Source organism: Staurois parvus, unplaced genomic scaffold (assembly GCF_062004578.1).
Source record: "Staurois parvus isolate SC_StPar_1 unplaced genomic scaffold, SC_StPar_1.0 ptg000099l, whole genome shotgun sequence".
NCBI classification, from domain to species: domain Eukaryota; kingdom Metazoa; phylum Chordata; class Amphibia; order Anura; family Ranidae; genus Staurois; species Staurois parvus.
In genome coordinates this window covers 224,479-247,640 of record NW_028317895.1, presented here as the reverse complement: position 1 = coordinate 247,640, position 23,162 = coordinate 224,479, and the positions used below count along the sequence as shown (strand labels likewise).

The 23,162-nt window shown below is 39.5% G+C and overlaps 1 protein-coding gene across 3 annotated transcripts in view; it reads right to left on the bottom strand.

The window, feature by feature from the left end:
• The window catches only part of HTR4 (5-hydroxytryptamine receptor 4), a 637,984-nt gene extending 617,694 nt beyond the window's left edge, over nucleotides 1-20,290 (bottom strand). Inside the window, exon 1 of one of the 3 annotated variants that reach the window (XM_089671102.1) lies at nucleotides 19,942-20,290. The gene's annotated coding sequence lies outside the window, so the exon portion shown is untranslated. The remainder of the gene's footprint in view (nucleotides 1-19,941) is intronic. The other 2 variants (XM_089671101.1, XM_089671103.1) reach the window with 2 other exon arrangements.
• Nucleotides 20,291-23,162: the final 2,872 nt, after the last annotated feature.

The window sequence follows — 23,162 nt, the reverse complement described above, 5'->3', positions numbered from 1 at the left end:
CACAATCAAGGTAGGTAGAGGAATCCTCCCCACTGTGCTATTGAAGGCTTAAGGAAGGACCAATTCCAGCCAAAATGCGGTGCATGAAAGGCACGCTCTGTACATGCTTCCCTCACCATGTTCAATTACACTGCCCTTGCAATCTGCATGTGGGTGCCAATGTAATGTTAACAGAACCCCCAGTGCAGATTACAAGCACAATGCGCTTGTGGGAACCAAATTGCTTGGTACTACAGTAGCATGGTATTTGGTGCAGCACGTCTTTAAAAATAGTGCATGTGCTACTTTTTCAGTGTTCTGGTGTGATTTGTAGCTCAAGTAAAAGAATGGACTGCAAAATAAAACTGCATGAAAACATGGAATAATTGCATTGGAACGCGACATATGTTGCTGTACAATCACATTCCAGCAGCTTGGCTTCCGGGTACTGATATCTGCCCATTTTAATTGGCCAGGCCAAGGTAACATCACTCTATGCACATGTGCGGGAGTTCAGTTAGCTTAAAACTGCCAAAATTGTGCACTGAGTTGGGAATACGGTGGACAGCCAGGTAAGAAACTTTAATACAGACATAGTATGCCCCTTTTGCATTAAAAATTCATTTCCATTCCATTTTTTAAATTTAGTGTTCCACTTTTTAACCAGGATTAACATACTTATCCAACTGAATCAAGTTAGAAAAATGTTGGAAACTTAGGCGAAAATTGTGTGAATCTTTTTTGAAAATATGCATAAATAGAACCCTTGATATCATAAAGATTTTGTTCCATCTGTCCAATTTCCATGCTTATAAAAAGGAAAAATGAAATGACATTGGTAACATAAAACTGCCATTATCTGCAGGTATGTTATATTGTTTACTTTTATCTCCTTTAAAATTGTAAAACCACTTTAGAAACATATTTTTTCTGTTGTTTATATGCAATTTTTATTCATGCGTTGTTTATATAGTATTTCTGCTGTTGTTTACATGAAATACAGTTCATGTATTCAGAAGAGCAGATTTCCATACGAGTCAAAACATGTTGCATTTTCAGTACACAGACTGTGAAGAGGTTAATGGAAACATGACGCTTCCCAGAAATGCCAAGAAGTCAAGTGATGCCATTTTCTTTCACTTGTGATGCCAGACATCCAGGGCAGAAAGGTGCCGCCAGTTTATTAGTCTTCTATCTTAACAAGTAATAAAATGGAATAGCAAGTTCATATTAAAGAGGCAGATCACGCTGACACTTCCGCAATGTCTCTACTACGCTGCTTAAGACTGCGCTTGTCACATTTTATGGTTGTCCCTGTCTATTTAGCATTGAACTCTGAGCCAAAACCTTTTTGTTACTTTTGGATAAAGTGGTATCTGATATTTATTTTTGATTGCATCCTTATTCCGGAGAATCATCCTCAACCAGTGTCCACATCTTGGTCCGGTGACCATACAGTAAGGGGTCTATTTGTAAAAAAAAACTGTGAATTGACCTGTGAATGTTTCCATATTCATGCAAGCATACAAAAAGTTTTTTATTATTCGTGTAACAGTTTACTTGTTGCCTTTCGATTGATAAATGTAACAGTCCCTTATATTAAATTCTTAGAGAAAAATAGCACCAAAGCATTCAACCATGAGAGTGGGCATTCTCCAATAGAGAAAATAGCCCAATCATTTTTGACCAGCAGGGGACATAATGAGGGAGACTCCTGTATTGTCTACTGTGTCTATGAAGAGTTCTGTGCGAACAGCCAAACATATAGGTGTTCTGCCGAACGAACCTCCAACTGCAGTGTGAAGTGAAACATTTAGCAGTGGTATTACTACTACTCCTAAATGTGACAGCTTCCTCCTGACAGTTGGGGAGTCGGCACCCATTCCGCATCCTAACAGCCAGTGACTTATCCCAGCCCGACACATTGAAGTTCCATTCACACTTGTGTGACTCCAAAGACACACGATTTCCAGTGTGAATTTGGAGTGCAACCTTGATGAGACTTTGATACCACTTTGATGCGACTTTACACTCTCTGGCACTCAAGTCGCATCAAAGTAGTACAGGAACCTTTTCAAAGTCGCTACAACGTTAAGTCGCATACATACAAACAGGTGTCACTGAAAACAATGGGCTGCAACTTGTCATGCAACTTTATGTGTCCAAAGTTGCATGACAAGTTGCACAAGTGTGAATGGAGCCTTAGCTGTCAGCCGGGGATTTTTGACTGACAGATAAGTGTAAACAAACAATGGGGATAGTAAAATAAAAAATAGAAACAAACCAAAAAAAAAACCCACTGAGGTCTCCTCCAAAATCCATACTAGGCCCTTTAGGTCTGGTATGGATTTTAAGGAGGAGCCCATGAATAAAAATAAATAAATAAAACAGCACAGCGTCTCCACCAAATTCCATACCAGACACTTGGGGGTTTATTTACTAAAGCTGGAGAGTCCAAAATCAGACTCCCTTCTGCATAGAAACCAATCAGCTTCTAACCTCAGCTTGTTCAATGAAGCTTTGGCAATGAAACCTGGAAGCTGATTGGTTTCTATGCAGAAGGGAGTCTGATTTTGGACTCTCCAGCTTTAGTAAATAAACCCCAAGGTGTCTGATATGGATTTTACGAGGGAACCTCATGCAAAGAACAAAAAAAAAATGGACAAGATCTGCCCCAAAATCCATAGCAAGTATGGTCCAGACCCTTATCTGAGCATGCAGCCTGGGTGACCAAGAAAGGGAGGGGATGAGTGTCCCCCCCCCAAACTCAACCAGGCCACATACCAGGGGTACCTAGCCAGGGAGGACTCCCTGCATTATCCCCATATTGATGAGGAAAAGAGCCTTCTGGCCTGGTGGTTGTGGGGGCTTATTGGAACTTGAAATCCCCCTTTAAAAATAAAGGAGCGAGCAGTTACTGTAACTCTCCCTCCCCCCTCCCCACACACACACACACACACACACGATTATGATAGTGCCCCTGCTCATTCACAAAAAGAAAAAAAAAAGCCAATGGCTGATAAACACACACCACGGGTACTCCTTGCCAACCAGAAGGATGCTGTCACATTTAGCAGTGGAAATATTTTGCTATCCACTGCAGCTGGAGATTCGTTCCCAGTGCAGAAGTCTCCCTCATTATTTTTCCTGCTGGTTGAATGTTCTTAGCCTATAGTGTTAAAGCGGAGTTCCACTCACTCTGTAACAAAATAAAAGTCAGCAGCTACAAAAACTCACCGTCCTGTATTCCAGGCACCGACATCTTCAGTGTGGGTACCCGGCTGTGACAGCTTGCGGTTTCACAGCCGGGTGCCCTCTGCGCATGCGCTAGTAGCTCTGCTCTTCCGGAATGGCCCCACTGTCTGGGACCTGTCACGTGTCCCACAAGAATTCAGGGAGGGAGGGTAGGAGGACAACTTCCGTTTCAGATTGCCAAGGCGATCGCAGTGGAAGCGGGAGCGGGTACCTGTCAAATTTGGATACCCGTTCCCCCCTCCCGCTCCCCAAAGGTGCCAATCCTTAATGGGGAGCGGGGGACCAATCTTTAAAGCGGACAACAAATATAAAAATAATCCCCCTGCGCTCCACTGGTATGAACAAACAAAACCCCAAATATATGCAAGCTGCTACCACCTATTCCCAATACTACAGGATGTATAACGTAAAAAACCAATGTTGGTGAAGCGCTTCACATAAAGAACTAAATATATAAAGTACAATGATATAAAAATATAAAATGCATATAAATTGACCACGCTGTATTGAATGATACAAATGACTAGTGCTAAGTATTCCCCCCCAAAAAAATATATAAGTGCCAAGTGCTGAGAGTGCAAGACAGGTTATGCGTTTGCTGACTAGATCGTACCAAAATACAATATATGCAAAGTAAAAGTAATACACAATGACATTGCACACTCTAACTGAAAGTGACAGGTGCTCAGTATGAATATAAATGTTGGTTAAAGATAAAAATCTACAATAAAGTGCAATAACTAGTGCTTGACATTTCATGTGCAAACACCGCGATGTCAGTGCTTCAATTCTTCACTCCAATCATGATGTGTGTTAGCATGCCACACGTGTATATCGTGATCCATATACACGTGTATATATTGCATATATTGTATTTTGGCACGATCTAGTCAGCAAACGCATGACCTGTCTTGCACTCTCAGCACTTGGCACTTATATATTTTTTTGGGGGGGAATACTTAGCACTAGTCATTTGTATCTTTCAATACAGCGTGGTCACTTTATATGCATTTTATATTTTTATATCATTTTACTTTATATATTTAGTTCTTTATGTGAAGCGCTTCACCAACATTGGTTTTTTAATCTTTATAGCGGAACTTCTCCCTTTGGGTGGAACTTTGCTTTAAGCTATTTTCTCTATTGGTGAAAGTTAAACTATAGGCAAAACTTTTTTTTTTCATTTTGGATAGAGTGGTTATAACCCCTGTCAAAATTTGTGACACCATGGAACACTGCCGCTGCTCCCAATTGAGATCCATGTGGGTGCAGGTGTGCATGGCTGCATGTATGTTCTGAGACACGCACCCACACAGATTTCAAAATGGGAGCAGCAGCTGTGTTATTGTGTCTCAACTGACATCAATGGGACTACCTGTATGGGAATGCATGGAACACCTGGGCATCTCCCTGCTGGTAAATACAGCCTTCCCAGACATACGCTTTGTACACCCCATATGAATGAGGTCCAACACTTAAAAGATTCTCTGCAAACCTTCCTTTGACAGCTTGTCAGTCGGCTTGATAAGAGACATTGTGCACTAGGTTTCTAAATGAATTTGGTACACCAAATGAGTCATGCTGTGAACATAAATGAACAATACACATCTGAAAATTTAAACTATACTTATTTTGGCATTTGGCCAAAGTCTTCATGAACATGCTTTTGATAATGTTCTAACTGGTCAACATCTCAGTCCGAAAGATGACTTCATGGTCGCCCTACATGAGAGGATGTCATAACTGGTCTTTGAATAATGGGATCCCAGTTTCACCTAACAGGCACATTTTGTATTACGTACTTCTCAGTTAGCCTCTCACTTTCTTTTCATCAGAGAACAGCTGGTCTACATGCTCAGACAGACTATTTAACTCACTCATATAGTGCTAACATATTCCACCACTCTTTACACAGTACGTAAGCCATTCTGTTCATATCCTGTCTAAGGACGATTTTATAAACTAGGGGTGTTTTCTGAATGCTGCTGGTCTGTATGTAAGGTCATAAGTTGGGCCCTAGCCTACAACAAAGGAAATCCATGCCTCATCCCAGACACCTACATGAGTACATTTTTTATATCCCCCTACAAAATATGTGTCTAGCAATAAATCCAAACACTAAATCGTGGGTGTGGCCAGATTGTGCTAACAATTGGAGGGTCTTAAAGGGTATTGTTAAATAAAACCTAACAGGCACATGTAACACTTAGCACAAGCATAAAATAAATAAATGTTTTTCATGAAATAAGCTTTTCAGCCTTACTTTATAAAATAGTCAGTGCCTACTTCGCAATCTAGACAGCAAAGAAGTGAAAACTTAGCATCTTTAAGATTCCCATTCACAGCAGTAGCCCACCTTTCACATCAGAGTCCTCACTACCCATTCACATCAGGAGTCCACTCTACATCAGAGACCTCCCTTCACATCAGAACCTCCCTGTTCACATTAGAGTCCCCCGCCTGTAGACAGTTGCATTTATCCTGCCTGCCAGTAGGTGGCTCCCTTGCCATTATGGCATAGAAAAAGAAGAACTTAATCAGGTGTTGGCTTTCCTTTTAGAGAAACCCTCCTGTTGTGATGTCATGAGTGGAGCTGGCACCCATATATAACAAGTTGTGGGTGGGGCTCACGGAGAAAAAAGGTATGGGAGCTGGATAACCCTGATGTATGAAGATGTAATCCTAAATTGTAGCTGCCTTGAAGAGCTCTTGGCAGGGATGAACTCCCAGGGAAAGTTGTAACAGACCACGTGGGTTACCAGAAAAAAAATGTGCATACATGGAAGAAGCACCAGACCAATAGGTAAAAGAGTCCAAGTTCATTTTTTGGTATTGTGCTAAAAGACAGCCAATGCATTTTAGGAGTCAAAGGAACTCCCCCTTCATCAGGGCTTCAGTTAAAATGATAACCTAGAATAAACTCAAAGTAAGGCTTTCCTGTGTGAATCTGCAGGTAAACTGATTGCTGGATTAGAATTACTGTCCAGAAATATCTGCATGAGCATGAAACTCTTTTTATCCAGCAATCAGCTTTCCTGCACAGATTCACATCAGAAAGCTTTACTCTAAGTCCATTCAAGATTCTCATTTGTAACTGAAGCCCCGATGAAGGGGGATTTCTTTTGACTTCCGAAACATGCTGTCTTTTTTTCACTCTTTTATCTTTTGGTCTGGTGCTCTTTCCATGTTAATCTGGTAACTTGCTGGGGTACCCACTAGAGGGTCTGTCGTGAACAGCTTAACCAGAGCCAGTGGGCTCTTCAAATGTTTTTGCCCTCTCACTACTGTAAATTCATATCAAAGTCTGAGCGCCTCTTGGATGGCTTTCTTTTTTATCACTGAAGTCTACCGAACACATGGGGGCTAAATGGAGTCTACCCTGAACATTCTTCTGCGGGTCCTGTAGCTTGGTCCGTATGGCCTCGGGGCCTGTGTGATCATCCTCTGCTGTGTGTGGGAGCAAAGAACTTGGGAGCAGATAATGTCAGGGAGTGTGCCCGGCTGGGCAGAACTGGACAGGGGAAATTGTAAAAGTAGCAGTATGCTAATGCTAATGCTCTTATTTCTTTCTTTGATCTTTTCTACCTTTTTCCCCTTTCTTGTATATCTTCTTGACCGCTTGGCCTTCTAATGGCTTGAAGCCTTACTGCAAGTTCTGGATATATTGTATATAATATTGTTCTTTTTAGTGCCTGATATAGAGGATTGTAGCTTTTGAGCTTAGGCACCCTGGGATTTGATTTAATATCTGTCTATATCATTGTTGTATAGGATATTTTTGTATCTGTGAGCCTCGCCTACGATGGGAGTTACTACAGTACGGCCATTGAGGCTCTATTGGGCCATTGTACACCTATTGAAACAGAAGCTAATTGGCTACCATGCACAACTGCACCAGATTTTGCACTCTCCAGTTTTAGTAAATCAACCACAAAGTCTCTAGTACAGTACACAACATAGGACCAATGGGTCGAAGCCAAATTGAATCAGAATGATGACAGCTGACTACATAGCTACTCATATTTTTAGACTATGAAAAAAAAAAACGTTTCAGGCACTTGAATTACATTTACATTTATATTTACAAAAGAAAATGTATAAACTGAATCAAGACAGTGTCCTTGGAACCCAGTTCTACCACATTGTAAGACCATCATTCTGACCAGGATTCTTGTGCATTTCTGTAATTTTTGTTGTCCAATAATCTATTATTGTATAGACAGCCTTATAATGATACTCAATCAAAAATACACCGTTACATTTGAAAACAGCATTCGATTTATAGTACTCTATTCATCAAGGCCTATTAAGCTTAGGACTACACAGGCAATTAAATTCCTGGGATACTGGATTTAACTACTTTTTGGCATTCACCTCATATGAAACACAATAAAATCAATGTGTTGCTAATGAGATAACCCACAGAAAAGTTTTTTTTGTTTTGTTTTTGTAGCTTGTACTAATAAGATTACTTTAAACAAGCTGTTAAATTTCTCAGTAACAAAAATCTTTAATTACCTGTATAGACTAAACATGAGAAAATTATAAAGTCCCCCATCTAAACTAAACAGTGTGGATGGGGGAATCTCCATTGCTGGCTGTAATATATTCAGGCATCCCCATCACTCTCGGTAGCCTGAATATAATGGCACTGCTGCAAAGTGACTATATCTGATAAGATGCAGTCATGGCTAATAATTTTCCAACTTGCTCATTTGGTTATTAAATTGACATTTGTTGACCCGAGTGATGCTTGCAGGGCTTGAATTTTTACAGAATCGGGCAGAATTCAAGCTGTCTATGGCCAGTCCAACAGTGCAAGTATTTCCTTATTACCAGTTAAGGACAATGCAACTGCAATTAATAACCTGCATAAGAGAACAAAGTTTGATAGCTCAGCTGTGATTCTGTGGAAGACGGGAAAAATCCAACCTCAGTACTAGGCTCAGTTTCATGTACCTGTCTCTGACAGGTACATGAAATGGGCGAAAGCACTGACAATTCAGTGCAGTGGCCTGATAGAATTTTAAAAAGTATCCAAAACACCATTTATGAATTCCACCCACTGTATTCCTCCAAGTTCAACATAAATGTTCTCATTGAAGCCTCACTTTAAATGATCCAACTTATTTTTTGATGCTTTGTCTCTTAAAGATCTTATTGTTTGATGGGCTCCTATTATTGCGCTGAGGAAGAAATTAAATTAACTGTATAACACATTACACAGCCATTGACCTCTAAGTTAATGTAGTTGCATTCACTATACAAGAATAGTTTGTTAAGAAGCTTTTGCAGTGGATCGAACATTCAGCAAATCAGACAATATAATCCTTTAAACCATGGTAACAGAAACCAAAAAGCCCATCACAAGAGGAACTCCAGATGAACAGATACATAAATATATTTATACTCTCTTACTATGTATCCATACTCCAAACCATTTTCTTACGTTAGCTTCTTTATATAGAGTGGGGCAGGATTAGAGTTCCTCTCGGATTTCTATTGTTGTCTAGGAAGCTTCACTCCTCTCCATTGGTACTTGTGACCATTTCCCCTGAAACATAAACTTTTAGAGCTGTCACCAAAACACAAGGAGATGAGAGGAGATCTTCCAGTGGGGACACATGCTCCAGTAACAAATGTCTAAGGGCTGAATGCAGATTACGTGTGCCTACCATAACTTCTAACTGATGTTGCGTGCCACATCTTCGCATTAATGTCTATAGGCAGCTTTACACAGCAGCTGAGAATTCCAGAAAAGTGCTTATGTATGCTCTGATCGCTATATGGCTCCTTTTTGGCCATGTGCATGAGCCCCAATAGGGGAATTCTCATCTAGATGAAATTTCCTCTTACTTCCTGTTGCAATTCTGGTGGAGGTAAATAAGAGATATGGAGACATAGGTGACGCACGTAGCAAAAAGGAGTTTTAGCTTTTTCCTACTCTATCCAAAACTTAAAAGGAAAGATTTAGTTGTTTTTACACTTTATCAACCAAAGGCTTCCTAATTTTTAGGAAGGCATTATCATGACACGTATCTCTGCTAGCCGAGACTATCACTCCTTGGTATTTCCTGGCTTAGCATTATTTCTTCCTGTGATGGCTCCCTACTCACCGGACAGAGGTGATGATCCTGACTTAATGTACAATAAAAAGGCTGAACATGGAGAGGTAACATAGGAATGTGAAGTGCTAAAGCAGAAAATAACTTTATTGTCCACTACCTAGCTATGTACTAAAGGTGTTCAAATTACAGTATTGGCTATGTGAAATGATGGTCCATTTGCAGATAAAAACAATAAATGTTGAGTTATTTCAACTGTGTATTTATCTGTTCCCCTGAAATGTGACTTTCATAGTGTATGGGATAAAGGGTACCTTAATCTAGACTCTACTTGTTCTATAAACAAGCAATTGCTGTCTTCCCGGAATGACTACATGACTCCTTATCGCTTGTTGTTTTTTAGCTTTTTGATGGAAATGAACACCTAAATACCTTCTGTGCTCAGTAAGGTGTCAGTAAGTTCTGACTTCTGTGTTCAAGCTCAGCACAGAGATAAATGATCTCAATGGGGAACATTGGGCTAAAGGTGATCAAATTGAATCTGTTTGTACTAGGATTATGCTGGTTTGAACAGATACAAATCATTGGTAGAACAGATATAGTCTTGCTTTAGTAGACAGTGAAATCAAAAAATAAAAGCAATTGCATTATGACATATACAGTACATGCTTCTGTGAACTGTGTAGAGTTGAACTCTAGCTAGACATAAAAAAAACACAAATGTTTTATTCATCAGTAAATATATTTTCAACTGTAAATATCTGAATTTGGTTTTAAACTAAGTATCTCAATTGGACTTAATATCAGCCACTTGTTTTCCCTCTAGCAGAGTTTAGAGCAGGGGTATTGAATTAAAATTCAAGGAGGTCCATAGGGTTGCCACCTCATCCCATTAAAACCGAACACATATTAATTACACAAGTTCTCTGGCTGATTAAGTTGGTAATTAAACTCACTTAGTGCCTTATCTGCATTAAATTAGCCTCAGAACCTGTGGAATTAATGTGTTCAGTTTTAAAGGGATGAGGTGGCAACAAGTGAAATAAAGATTCACTTTATTCCCATGATACTAGGGGCAGGGAAAGCATGTGACATCCTTGGGTGTTGTGATCCAGGCAATACTAGAAACCAATGACTGCAGAGGAGGAAAACCTATGCTGGGGGTTGGCTTGCTGGCTGGCAAAGACTGTCACTGGGTCCGGGTCCAGACAATGGTCCGCTATTTAGTGAAGGCTGGTTTAAAGTGTGGGAGGAAGAAACAGTACAATTAGCCAATTAGTTCATGCACTGATAAGGGGCATGCTGATAGGAGGAGAAAGCAGAGTGATAGAAAGACAAGCTCATCACCCTATGCTACTGCTCTCTTTCTGTTAAGTTACAGGATAGGTGTGGGCACATGACATCTTGGGCTCAGAGAAAGTAATCTGAGTGGCGCTGGTTATTATTCAACCCGGAGACAACATCTTGTGGCTTGAAAGAAGTACTACGGAGGCAGATCTGAATTAATGGTGAGTATTGCATCAAATTATACTTTTATTTGCATTTGGTTTTTTTTATTTTTACTGTTGTTCTGCTATAAACATTCTATGATATCTGCTAAGAATGTGTGGGCTTTGCTAAACATTAGCAGTTGCAGGTAAGATGCTTGTGAGGACAATCCCGAACTGAAGTGTTTTGCGGAGTGATGCAGCATTCTATATTAATAGTAGCATTATCTGTTTATCTGTTTTTTTTATAACCAAAGAAGGAAAATTGAAGAGCCCAAAGTACTATTTGCTCAATATGAACTGAAAAAGACCGGCTCATATCTGTAACTCACTAGCAGATATGGAATTGACAGATTTAATATATGCATTAATGCCATTGAAATTCAGCACCAACATTAAATTCCATAAACTGCAAATCAGCTTATTATCCACTGGAGGAATATGAATTAGAAATAATGTATGAACTCCACTTTTAATCATTTCAAAGTGTTCACCCAGCAATTCAATCAGACAGTCTTCCTGTTTTTACAAATCCTATCCTGCTATTATATACTAAGAATTGATAATGTTATTTCAAGTGAGAGGGTAATGAGTGTTAAGTCCAACTCATTTTGTCAAGCACACCGGTTGCTGATTGGCAGGTCACAAATGCCTAATGCTGTTAGGTCTTCCTACATCAGTGATAGGCAGAGGTCTGGTCTTAGCTGACCAACCACAGTGCTGGTTATACACATGTGCTGCCAAACAACTGTGTAATTTGACAAATTGTTTTCCTCTATCATTTGGATTTCAGTGCTATGTTAACCTAAAGTTCCCACTGCTGCGATCCAGTTTTCAGTGTGATTATGTAGTGCAACCTGGATGTGCTTTGCATATTCAATGGGGCCAAAATTGTTCTGCAATCGCACCAAAATAGTACCGAAAGCTTTTCTAAAATTGCACTTTTGCTGGGTTGGGTTCAATGTAAACAGGCATCATTAAAAATAATGTGGCTTCCATTGTCATGTGATTCTGTGCGACTCAAGTTGCATCTGAAATTGTACTAGTGTGAACGGAGCCTAATCTGGCTATAGAGTTAGATTTTCTATCAAACATTCGTAGAAAAATGTTCATGAGAATATTCTTTATTCCCAACATTAAGTCAACTAATTGAGTTTGAAAGCCCTTAGAATTGCATCAGATGCTGTTACAAGCTGGTAATTGCTTGCAAACAACCAACTAAAACCAGCAGTGACAAAATCCTTGTTGCTTCCAATTTCATAGACCTTAGAGATTATCGGGGAAGTTCCAGCCCCTGTTCATCTCTATGGTCAGCGGGCGGAACCACTGGTTTCAGTCCTGAGCTCCCTTGTGAAACTGGAGAGCCCAGAAAGGCAGCAGAGGGATGTGGGGGGCCTTCCGCCACATGTAAAAGTGATCCAGTGGCTCTAGAGCATCTTGATTCAGCATCGCTGACTGCAAAGATTGATACTGAAGTCATGACTGCAGCTGCAGCCATGGTCCCGATATAACCACTTCAACCTGAGGACGTTTGGGGGCACGTCCTACGGGCGCGAAGTGGTTAACCTTTACTTCAGCACAAAATAAGTAAAATAAATGTGTATTAAAATATAAAGATCAACATAGGAAGAGGTAGCATGAGCAAGCACATCAGTTGTGTTCCAATGGAAGAAGCATGCAGATAGAAGGAGAGAACAGGGTGACAGAGACATGAGTTCATTAGTTTGCTGCTATCTAGTCATAGGGTGGAGATGGAGAACAACCTGTAAGTGGTACGGAACTGCAGCAGAAAAAACAAATCGGGTTCCCCCCCTTCCCCCTGTAAGACAGGAATATGATATGTGACAGAGTAGTATAAATCTCTGAACTATATGAACAGAAATACAAATGGATGGCATAGTGGCTTAGTGGCTAGCATTTCTGCCTTACAGCACTAGGGTCTTTGGTTTGGATCCCAACTAGGACACTACCTATATGGAGTTTACATGTTCTCCATGTGCTTGAGAGGGTTTCTTGATGGTAGGCTAAGTGGCCCAAGTATGAGTTAGGGACCTTAGATTATTAGATCCATGAGGGCAGGAAATGATGTAAATGTACAATATGTAAAGCACTGCATACATTATCAGCACTATATAAATACAAATTGGCTCTCTTTTATGTTTTTCATTTGTGTACTTAGCTGGTCGCCTGGAGTTCAGCTTTAAGTAACAAGAAACAAACCCCTTTTTTTTATATATAATGAAACCTTGATAAGGAGAAACATTTACTAAAACCCATGAAAGTGTCCTGTCTTCATGTCGGTGTATATGAAAACTACAGGCGTACCTCGGTTTACAAATTGAATTTGTTCTACGGGACTGTTTGCATTGCGAAAAATTCGTAAATCAAAACGCGATTTCCCATAGGAATGCATTGAAAACCAATTAATCCGTTCCGGAGGTCAAAAAAAGTAAAAAAAAAGAAAAGTCTTTTATCTGTTCAAAACTCTTTATAAAGTGCACTTTAAAGGCATAGATATTGTACAGGGACATGATTACACATTTATTTGTGAATGCATTGAAAACCAATTAATCTGTTCCGGAGGTCAGAAAAAAGTCAAAAAAGTTTTATCTGTTCAAAACTCTTTATAGAGTGCACTTTAAAGGCATAAAGGGACGATTACAAAAAAATTCATAAATGCATTGAAAACCAATTAATTCGTTCCAGAGGTCAGAAAATAATAAAAAAAAGTCTAATCTGTCCAAAACTCTTTATAAAGTGCACTTTTAAGGCATAGTACTGTACAGGGACATGGTTAAAAAAAATCATAAATGCATTGAAAACCAATTAATCTGTTTGTATTGCAAAAAAAATTCATAAACTGAGGCATTATTTTCAATGGATTTTCACTCGTAAATTGAGGCATTCATAAACCGAGGTACGCCTGTTTATAGACTCCTTGTAGCAGAAAAAGTATGCCAGCATCCATAACTATAGGGAAAAGCCAGCTAGTCAAATCATATAAACATCAATGTTATAACCAAAGATAAACATAATATAATTTTAACAGTTGGCTGTAAAACAATACAGTAAAGCAGACATTACTGCGTACTGAAACATTGCAAAAGTCTACAAAACAGGAAGTACCATGATAAAGGAGTGCAAGTGGTACTAAACAATAGAGGATTAAGCATACAGGTAGATCCCCTTAGGAGAGACTATTTGTTGAATGTACAAGAACAATTTGTGACAAAAGAAAACAGTACATAAAATGGCACCGCAAACATAAGCCTCATTGATTTATACCAATTACAATGGCCATATTACTTCCTTCCCATTCCCAGCACTGGCTTCAAACTTTTGCAAAAGAGCAGTAGATATGTAATCTCTAATATGGTAATTAAAAAAAAAAATCCTAATAATAATAATTTTGTAGATCACCAAAGAGACAGTTATTCAAGAGGCTTTAAAAATTATCATCACGTGGCAAAGCGTCAAGTGACCACATGCATAACATGCAGTACCTGAAGGCTTAAACCCTCTAAATTATGAACTTCAACATCGTCTGGTAATGTTCGGGGCTTGCAAATCCCCTCAAATATCTTTTATTGGTTGCTCAGTATAAAAGATCACTTCAATGATCAATGGGAATGATGGAGAAGGCAGGCCATCCCTTTACGCTACCGGTGTTGACTCTTGTGTATTGAAGAGCTCCTTATTTCAGGACTCCCAGGGTGCTCCTAAAGGCAAGGGAGATATGGGTAAGGAGCTCTAGGACCTGAAATTAATGTATCTATTCATTTTAAAATGACTGGAGTGCTTAAATTTACCAGCACCTTGCACATAGGAGCATTGGGATATATTGATGCGCCCAGGATACACAACTGCCATGTACAGTTGACTATAGTAATGAACAGCTGTTTGCAACTTATGTGGGTTTATGCCACTGCTTGCATAAACCTGCACATATGTATAGGAGTACAACTCTGGATGCAGACAGTCTGTGTGGGTTTATGGAAGTAGAGGGATAAAACAGTGTACAGGAGCATACAGCCGTTCATTATTAAAGTGGTTGTAAGCCTTAGACATGATATATGAACAAAGTATATACCTCTATAGTGTGTTCTTGTTTCAATCCAGTGTACTAAGTGCAGGGGCGGACTGAGAATTCATGGGGCCCCCGGGCAATAGGGTATCATGGGGCCCCTGTGTCCTTGGCCAAACTCAAAAAAGCCCATGAAAAGGTACCAGGGGCCTCTCATGGGGCCCCCTACTGACCCCGGGCCCTCGGGCAGTTACCGACTTTCCAAATGGTCAGTCCGCCCCTGACTAAGTGTTATTTCTTTATGCTATATCCTTCCTCTGCTATCAGAGCTATCAGTGCTATCATGAATCTCTTCTTACAAGTTTTTCTGACACCAAGAGAAAAATGGTGACAGGGGAGAGACCTCCAGCAGATTTTCAGCCTCAGCTCTGTTCCTGTGTGCTGTGTGTGTGTGTGTGTGTGGGGGGGGGGTATCTTCATTATGATCAGCTCTCAGAGCTCTCCTGAGTTGTGCAGAGTGTTAATTTCAGCTCTTCCCCCCCCCCCTTTTTTTTTTACTTTCAGACAAGTTTTAGAAACAATTTTGAACGGATGTAACCAGGGGAATGAAACAGATTAACAGGTACAACTAATTTATATAGGATAATTTTTCTCATCTCTGTGTCTCAAATGAGGGCAGTCACCTCACTGGGTATATGTAAGGGTTTACAACCACTTTAAGGTTGGCTGTACATTGCAGTTGTGTATCCAGGTCATGGAAATATGCCTACAATGTATACTGTAGTCAAAAAAGCACCTGTGTGCATTTGAAGGTTTGGCTTTGCTGTGTCTTATGAAATTCACATACTACCAATACAAAGTCAATTTTTATGCAAACAGAACCTTTTGACACCAGCTATAAAAATGACATACAACAGTGGCACCAGTAAACACATACCCTACATATATTGCAAACACTTGTATTGGTATGTACATTTTTGATTGTTCATGTACAGAGAAGCAATGTATTATTCTGATGTAGCACAACTAAGTGACCATACATCACACATACTACATCAGTTGTACATATGCTACAGTTGGTATATAAGTGAAGGTGTGTGCCTATTGTGCTAAAATTAGAATGGTTTGAGTTTAAAATCAATTAAAACGCAAAATAATTTTGCCAGTTTATAGTGAAAAGTGTCCATGAGGAATTAAATGCTTTCCTACTAAAAACTGGTATTTTAGTTACAAGTAGCCAATTTACCCTTCGTCTTCTTAGACTCCAGCTACTATATCTATCTTCTTTCCCCACCTTTAGACTTTTTAAGTGTTCCCATTTACCTTTGCTTGTTCTCACTCATCCTGTTCTCTTCTCCATATTAAGAAATCAATTTAAAAAAAGGAAGAAAATTTAGAACAGGGATCTCCCCACCAGTGTCCATGACAGATTGAAGAAACCAGTAGGTGGCTTAATTTTCCATCATCTTTCAAGAGCTAAAATATCAGTTTTTGGTGGACTGACCTAAATGGGTACACTGGTTCTGGTGCGATATTTTATATATTTTAAGTGGAATTCGAGCACTAAAAGTGCTATTTACTTCATTTTAAATATTCAAAGCAAACACCCCCATCCACCCATGTCTCCATGCTTTGTTTTGCTGAGATATTACTTTTAAAAACACCTCCTAGCATTTCTGGCTGTGGCCATTTTCAGTAAGGGCAAATGATTCATGTAGCATTTACTTCCTTGAATCCATCTGCCCTTAGGTCAGGTATGCAGACAGGAGGATGTGTTTAACTGAGAAAACCCCTCCTGAAGACTCCTGGGATGTATGACATCATTTGCCTAAGCATGAAATATGGGAAGTAACTAAGAAATGTTAAGAAAAAAAAAAGCTGAAAACAAGTAAATATGATATATTTTCCTATTCATTTACTAATGCTAACAGCATAAGGATTAAAAAATAATGATGATTGAGAGAGTGAAGTTCTGCTTTAAACAACAGAATTGTAAACACTCACTAGGACCTACTGCAATTGGATTGTACATGACAAACCTTCTCACAACTTTAATGTGAATATATTTCCACTCCTAAAGACTGGTAACAATCTGGATTGTAATATTGTATATTTTTTTGTTATTCGCTATAATGGTGAATTAGTACATCATATTAATTTAATTGTAGAAAACCTCACAACGATATAGGGCAAAGGAAAAGCTTTTACTGCAAAACTTCTAGTAAAGCACAATTCCACTACCATATGGAGTATAATGCGCAAACAATGATCAGTTAGACCCACTGGGGCTTTTTTTTTTTACCAATTCTTCATTATACTATCATCAACAATTGTCAGAATTTGAAAGTTAAACAGAATGTTTGATAAAATACAACAAAACAATGAAATAGTACTTTTATTTATATAAATATATAAAGAATAACTCTCCCTCTCTCTATATTTATATATAGTATTATATATATATATATATATATATATATATATATATATATATAAAAATAATATATATATATATATATATATATATATATATATATATATTATAATATATATATATATATATACACATACACATATATACATACATAATATATTATATATATATATATATATATATATATATAATGAACAACAGTAGTGTTGAGGATAAGTGAGTGTTGGTTGTGATAGAGGGTCTGTCCCTCCAATAATTTATTTTAAACTTAAAAAATTTTTTTAGACATTTTGTCAACATTTTTTCCAGGCAACTGTATGTGATCTCTTACACTCTGGAAACACTGGTTACATTCAATTTGCACATGGCTTGTTTTAGGTCTGTAGATCACTCAAAAGTGAAAGAAGGATAAGAATGACAACCCTAAAAATTTAACATTCATTACAACAGTGATGGCTCTCCTATTTCTATCCTTACAAACTTCTTTAAATCTGTAATGGACTTGTTAGGGTATAGTGCAAGGATCAAATATCATGTGGTATAAAATCGGGCAGCCAAAATCATCTCTTAAGTGGTGTGACCACAAGCAAGGGAATTCTGATTGGTTGCCATGAGTGACTGCAATCTTCACATTATCACTGCGCTTTCCACTATCTTCTAAGTCTGCAGGTGTTTTCTGTTCAAAGAGGTTCAGTAGTTTGCACTCTATGAGTTTGTAGAAAAGAAGGACCTGTTTATAGAGACTACAGTTCACGCACACTGATAATTTGCTTAACCTTGAGAAACAAGCAAGTAATACTGTAACCTCCATCCAGAAACAGTGCTGTACTTATATAAACTGAGTAGATTATTGTGCTGTTCCGTTATTGCATAGAGATGACTGTGTATGTTACTTGATAGCAGGTTACCACATGTCTCTATTTTTATATATATATATATATATATATATATATATATATATATATATATATATACACACATATACATACACTCACCGGCCACTTTATTAGGTACACCTGTTCAATTGCTGGGTAACACAAATTGCCAATCAGCCAATCACTTGGTAGCAACTCAATGCATTTATGCATCTAAACTTGACTTGAACATGACTTGCTGAAGTTTAAACCAAACATCAGAATGGGAAAAGGGGATTTAAGTGACTGTGAACATGGCATGGTTGTTGGTGCCAGACAGGCTGGTCTGAGTATTTCAAAAATTGCAGATCTACTGGAATTTTCACGTACAGCCATCTCTAGGGTTTACAGAGAATGGTCAGAAAAAGAGAAAATATCTAGTGAGTGGCAGTTGTGTGGATGAAAATGCCTTGTTAACGTCAGAGTTCAGAAGAGAATGGGTAGACTGGTTCGAGATGATAGAAAAGCAACAGTAACTTATGTCAATATGTACCAAAATCCATATGTTTCCATGTTTCCAACACCTTGTTGAATCTATGCCATGAAGAATGAAGACAGTTCTGAAAGCAAAAGGGGGGCCAATCCGGTACTAGCAAGGTGTACCTAATAAAGTGGCCGGTGAGTGTATATTAATTAAACTATATATATATATATATATATACATATATATATCTATATATATATAGTACTAGGGTCCTTGGTTTGAATCCCAACCATGACACCACCTTCCTGGAGTTTGCATGTTCTCCCTGTGCCTGCGTGGGTTTCCTTCCGCATACTCCGGTTTACTTCCACACTCCAAAGACATGCTGGTAGGTTAATTGGATCATATCTAAATTGGCCCTAGTATGTGAATGTATGAATGTAAGTTAGGGACCTTAGATTGTACACCCCTTGAGAGTTAGGGACTGATGTGAATGTACAATATACATATGTAAACCGCTGCGTAAATTGACGGCGCTATATAAGTATCTGAAATAAATATATATATACATATATAAATATACTTATGTATATAGATAGATAGATATATATATATATTTACTTATTTATTTTTTAATCATCCTACATTTGTTCCTGGAGAACTAGAGATGCTCATTACGATTCTTTTCCCGTAGATTTGACTCCTGCTGATACTCAGCTGTTTTCTAGCTATTTATCCAGTGACACAAATCCTGACACCAGATGCTTTTAGAGATCTCACTGCAGAAATACGAAGATTGTTGAATTCCGCCTTTCTTTTTTTTTTTTTTTTTTTAATCACTGGCACAAGATTTTAATTTAAGCACAAACTGTGTTACTAAAAACAGCATTCAAGGAGCTGTAAAGTTGCCTTAACAGACCACTGGCACTGGGCATGCGCCAGCGTTCAGAGGCATGTTTGGGGTATTACCACCAGCACATTTTGTTGTTGTATCTGAGTTTGAAAATTGCAGTAGAGAAAAAGTAATTTGTTGCCCAGAGCAATCCATCAAATTCCATACCTGTAAGATATCATAGAATCCAAACCAGACTGGTTCCTTTAGGCAATTACTTTTGTTTCTCTGTGCTCCAAAACCCACATGCCAGCACCCTGTGGCTCCATGTTACATTTCTGTGACTTAGTTGGATTTTAAAAGGCAATTAAAGTCTATTTTACTGAGAAAAATACAGTGTACTAGCTATAATGCAAACAAATGCATGAGATCTCCTATACATGAGATCTTATAGTTGACAGAAGATGCTGCAGTTGAGTAGGCAGCAATAAGAAACATATAGTATAACACAAGGATATGAGTCTTACCATTGCAGTGAGGGTGCAGAGGGAAGTCCTAAATGCATGTTAGGATTACCACTTGCTGATCACAGTCCTCATTCTTAGCTGCATCCACAAACACAAATGATGGAATGCCCTTTGGATCCAGAGGATGATGCTGCTCCTTCCCTGTGCAGTCTCAGTTATTCCATATAAAAGGCTCATTCCTGTAGGTTGCTGTCCATGATAGCCCCAGTATAGTTTTCCTGTAGCCTGGAAGTTTTCAGATCTGTCTACAGCTTCGCAGCAAGTGGAGCTACCTGGGAATTGCAGACGTTGTCTGTGCTGAGCACTTAGTGAGCACACTGCTCAGCTCTGCCTTGTATACACATTCATTGAGAGAGCGAGCCAATGGGATGCCTGCAATACAGCACGAGGATCGGACCTCTCCAGCGCAGCACTACGCTACGGGGCCAGCGCAGCACTACAGAGACTACGGGGCCAGCGCAGCACTACACTGACAGCCAGTCCAGCGCATCATTCCCACTTCTCTAATGACCTCGCTGCTTCAAAACTAATTACCAATCTCCTCCCTGCCCAAGGCTAAATGTCAAATATAGCGCTCCGTTTTTCTCCTGTGAAGTCAAGGAAAAAGGGTTAATGTACGCTCTGCAGAGGTCATATGCAGAAAAAGCCGAGAGACTAGTTAATCATTAGGTGCATGGCTAGGGCAACATAATAAAAACGTGTGGCTCTATTTATGAAGGTATTTATCTAAAAAAGAAGCAGCGCTGCATTAATAATACATAAAATAATTATGGTACTCTATATTTGGCTTAATTCTTTAAATTGGAGCGTTAGTTATACCCAAGGCTGCTGTTAGAAACCACGGGGTCCCATACATCAAACCTGAAAGGGCCCCCTCCACAAAAAAAAAGAGTTCACTATGCTTCAGTTATGAATGAACACTGTGTAATCCGTACCCATCACTCGTGTTTATCATCCTGAAGGATCCTATTGTAAGTTTGCAGTTACCGATGGGAAGGAGAGAAGGGAACCTAGGCTCACTATGGGGGTGGGCACACACAGAGGGACCTGGGCAACATGGGGAAATGTATGGTGCACATGGAGGTGATTTGTGCAACGGGGGAACAATTACTGAAATCAATCCCCTGTATAGCTTTCTCTGCAGCAGCTGAATGTCAGCAGGACGGAGAGGAGAAGACGCCAGTCTTCAGCTGCTGCAGAGAGAGCCATACAGGGGATTGGTTCCAGTAATTGCATTCTCACCATGCCACTCACCCTCCCTATGCACAACTGCAACTTAATTAGCTGCCTGGGCCCCCCCTGGTGGCCTGGGCCCCATACAGGAGGACTGGTGGTACCCCCTTATCCATGGCCCTGGTTACACCAACAGGACCATTTGAAGAGCATCTGTCGGAAAAGAAAGTGTGCATAGGTGTTAGAAGTGCTGATAAAAGCAGTTTGGATTAAGGCTCCGTTCACACCTATGCAGTTTGCTTTTTGTCCATTTCGCAGTGCTTTTTGCAGTTAATTTTGTGTATTTCTACCTGTGTTTTTGGCACATTTTGCATTTGTTCAGCTCTTTTTTTATTGAAGTGGAATTTTGTTTGTTGTTGGGAAGAATAAAAATGCAAAATGCAATACACTGCAAAAACACAGCAAAAATGCACTAACATGCATTTCAGCAGCTTCAACTATATTGTAGCAAAAATGTTGCTTTTAAAAAAGTCCCTAACCCTTGTATTCACTTGAGTCTTAGAGACAGTTTTTCTCCCTGTATTCTCCTGAGTCCTAGAGTGTTTTCCTCCCTATATTTGACTGCATCCTAGGGCATTTTCTCCCTGTGTTCTCCTGCGTCCTAAAGCCTTTTCCTCCCTGTATTCTCCTGAGTCCTAGAGCCTTTTCCTCCCTGTGTTCTCCTGAGTCCTAGAGCCTTTTCCTCCCTGTGTTCTCCTGAGTCCTAGAGCATTTTTCTCCCTGTATTCTCCTGAGTCCTAGAGCCTTTTCCTCCCTGTATCCTCCTGAGTCCAAAAATGTTTTCTCCCTCTATTCTCTTGAGTCATAGATCCTTTTTATCCCTCTATTCTCTTGAGTCATGGAGCCTTTTTCTCCCTGTATTTTCATGAGTCCTAAAGCCTTTTCCTTCCTGTATTCTCCTGAGTCCTAGAGTGTTTTCCTCCCTGTATTCTTATGAGTCCTAAAGCATTTTCCTAACTGTATTCTCCTGAGTCCTAGAGCCTTTTCCTCCTTATATTCTCTTGAGTACTTGAGAGGTTTTCTCCCTTTTTCTCCTTGTATTCTCCTGAGTCTTACAGCCTTTCTCGCCCTGTATTTTCCTGAGTCCTAGAGCCTTTTTCTCCCTGTATTCTCCTGAGTCTTAGAGCCTTTCTCTCCCTGCATTCTCTTGAGTCACAGAGCCTTTTTCCCCTGTATTCTTCAGAGTCTCCCTGTATTCTCTTGAGTCTTAGAGCCATTTTTTCTCCCTGCATTCCCGAGTCCTAGAGCATTTTCTTCCCTGTATTCTCCTAAGTCTTAGAGCCTTTCTCTCCCTGTATTCTCTTGAGTCACAGAGCCTTTTTTCCCCTTTATTCTTCAGAGTCTCCCTGTATTCTCTTGAGTCTTAGAGCCATTTTTTCTCCCTGCATTCCCGAGTCCTAGAGAATTTTCTTCCCTGTATTCTCCTAAGTCTTAGAGCCTTTCTCTCCCTGTATTCTCTTGAGTCACAGAGCCTTTTTTCCCCTTTATTCTTCAGAGTCTCCCTGTATTCTCTTGAGTCTTGGAGCCATTTTTTCTCCCTGTTTTCCCCTGAGTCCTAGAGCAATTTCTTCCCTGTATTCTGCGTCCTAGGGCCATTTCTTCCCTGTATTCTCCTGAGTCCAAGAGCCTTTTCCTCCCTGTATTCTCCTGCATTCTAGGGCATTTTCCTCCCTGTATTTTCCTGAGTCAAAGACCCTTTTCCTACTTGTTTTCTCCTAAATCCTAAATCCTTTTCTTCCCTGTATTCTACAGAGTCATTGAGCCTTCTTCTCCCTGTATTCTTCTGAGTCCTTGAGCCTTTTCCTCCATGTATTATCCTGCATTCTAGGGCCTTTTCCTCCCTATATTCTCCTGAGTTGTAGACCCTTTCCCTACTTGTATTCCCTATATTCTCCTGCATCCTAGGCCTTTTCCTCCCTGTACTCTCCTGAGTCCCAGACCCTTTTTTTGCCTGTAATCTCCTGAGCCATTGAGCCTTTTTCTCCTAG